This window comes from Vicia villosa, linkage group LG7 (genome assembly GCF_029867415.1).
Source record: "Vicia villosa cultivar HV-30 ecotype Madison, WI linkage group LG7, Vvil1.0, whole genome shotgun sequence".
NCBI lineage: Eukaryota > Viridiplantae > Streptophyta > Magnoliopsida > Fabales > Fabaceae > Vicia > Vicia villosa.
Window position 1 is genome coordinate 96,128,937 of NC_081186.1, and position 2,863 is coordinate 96,131,799.

The 2,863-nt window shown below is 34.3% G+C and overlaps 1 pseudogene; it reads left to right on the forward strand.

The window, feature by feature from the left end:
• Positions 1-544: 544 nt before the first annotated feature.
• On the forward strand, positions 545-1,312 carry LOC131619770 (sucrose transport protein SUC8-like; annotated as a pseudogene).
• Positions 1,313-2,863: the final 1,551 nt, after the last annotated feature.

Here is a 2,863-nt window from a genome sequence, read left to right on the forward strand (position 1 = left end):
TGACATCCTCTACTGGTGTTAAGGTTGATGCATTATCTTTCTTTATAGTCCTTGGAATCCCTCGTGTGCTATATTTATTTAAATTATTAGTATTTTCCTTATTGATATTATGTTTTTATAATTTTACACATCGTTAATATTAATATACTTTTATAAATACAAGTGAAGTTAAACTTTATACAAATGTTTAAGTTATTATGTTATAAGGGATGGACACTAAATTGTGAGCATTACAAAATTTCACGCGCACGCACACACGTGCACTCACATATTTTTTTCTATCAAGTTAAATATATTAGAACTTATCTTTATAATGAGTTGGACAATGGATAATTATTCCACCACCACACAACCAATAACATTATCACATGTTTATATGTTTCAAGTCAAAGGCTCCTCCTTCTTCATATTGTGATGGTGGTAACATCCATTGCAATTGATGTCCAATTTCTTTTGCGGCCCACTTTATGGCATGATAATTCAACAACTTGTTGGATATTATAATGAGCCCAGTCGCTAATGTTTTGGTTGCTGCCACCCTTTTATCTTCTTTGGCTACATTGCTATTGCAATTGCCGCCATTCTTATTGGTTATGTTGCTGATCTCGATCACTCATTTGGCGATGAGCTTAACAAAAAAACAAGACCTCGTGTAGTGGTTATCTTTTTTTTTGGTTTTTGGTTGCTTGATGTCACCAATAATTTTCTTTAGGGACCATGTCGGGCCTTCATTGGTGATCCTGATGTCGGGCCTTCATTATGTTCTCTTTCTTCTTGGTCGTCAATAATGTTTTAGGTTTTTATATCGACTCATCCCAGAACATGTACGAAATGTTTCCTGTCACAAAAACCATAACTTACGAGTTATCGTGCACCAACTTAAAAGCATATTTATTTTTAGCAATATTCATATCGGTTATATTTTCAATTTACGCTCTACTTAATGTAGAAGACATCTTGTTTGAATCATCCGAGTCACACTTAGGATCGCAAGTTTTTTAGTAGTCATGATTACTTTATTTGTTGTATTTGTTGGGAGTGGAACTCATGATATACTTATCATTCCAACTATCGAATCACGTGTTTCTTGCTATGGAGAGTGGCTAGTTCCATTCAATGTACTACGAAAATCAATGTGGATGTTGATATTAGTGACCTCTATAAACTTGGTTGATTGGTTCCCTTTTTCTTGTTCGACACTGATTGGATGGTTCATGAAGTGTACGATGGAAAAATAGAAGATGTGGCGTACATAGTTAGAGTGGAAAAGGGGGCATTGGGACTCATGATCAAATTAATGGGCTTGGTTTAAAGTCTTTGGAAGTGGAGTTGTTGGAACGAATATTTGGTGGTACAAAGTGGCTTTGGGGGATTGGAAACATCAGATATTCAATTATCTTAATAATGACAATACAAATAATCAAAGCTACAAGCCATGAACGACATATTTGATATGACATGACGCCCTCTACTGGTGTTAAGGCTGATGCATTATCTATCTTTGCAGTCCTTGGAATCCCTCGTATTCTATAATATTTATTTAAATTATTAGTATTTCCATTGTTGATATTATGTTTTTATTATTTTACACATCGTTAATATTAATATAATTCTATAAATACCTGTGCAAATAAACTTCAATGTTCTGTTTCTTTTAGCGTCTATTTTCTCCAATGCATCAAGGATCAAATAAGGAAAAAACACACTCTTATAGTTTATTAATTTATAAACTAATCCATACAAAATAAATATTAAGCAAATTGAATTAAAAATCTAAAAAATAGTATATTTTAACTCTTTCAACTTAAATTTTTTTGAGGTTTTTCTTTGGGATAGTTGATCGGGCTCGACAATTCCATTTGACTTTTTATGCATATCAACTACTAACAAATATACAAATGTTTAAGTTATTATGTTATAAGGGATGGACACTAAATTGTGAGCTTTACAAAATTTCACGCGCACGCACACACGTGCACCCACATATCTTTTTCTATAAAATTAAATATATTAGAACTTATCTTTAAAATGAGTTAGACAATGGATAATTATTCCACCACCACACAAACAATAACATTATCACATGTTTATATGCTTCAAGTCAAAGGCTCATCCCTCTTCATATTGTGATGGTGGTAACATCCATTGCAACTGATGTCCAATTTCTTTTGCGGCCCAATTTATGGCATGATAATTCAACAACTTGTTGGATACTATAATGAGCCCAGTCGTTAATGTTTTGGTTGCTGCCACCCTTTTATCTTCTTTGGCTATATAGCTATTGCAATTGCCGCCATTCTTATTGGTTATGCTGCTGATCTCGATCACTTGTTTGGCGATGAGCTCAACGAAAAAACAAGACCTCGTGTAGTGGTTATCTCCAGCTTGTACGACAAGTCTTATGACACCATAGTTCTCTATTCCATTAACTTAGAAATTGATCCTTCGTGGTTTTCAACCAAAAGCTTATCCAAATCATTCAATTGTGACACCTTCTCCTCCACCTTCAAATCAATCCACCCAAACACCTCCTTATTTCACCATTTCAATCTTCCTTTTAAGCTTTTCAAGTTCTCATAAAAATAATAATCTCCTCTACCTTCAACCTTCATTAACTTCCATTCCTCTTTGAAAAGATTGGACAAATCTGCATGTTTGCACCAATAGTTATTGAACCTGGACGATTTCGAACCCTAGTCACCACTACTAGATTTTAACCAAATGAGGCAGTGGTCAGATAACTCCATCTGACCCACCCATTGACCTGTGACATTCCAAGCAGAAAAAATGTTTTCAGACAGAAGAAATCGGTCCAATCTACTCATAGATGTTCCACTCCTGTTATACCACGTGAATCTTTCGT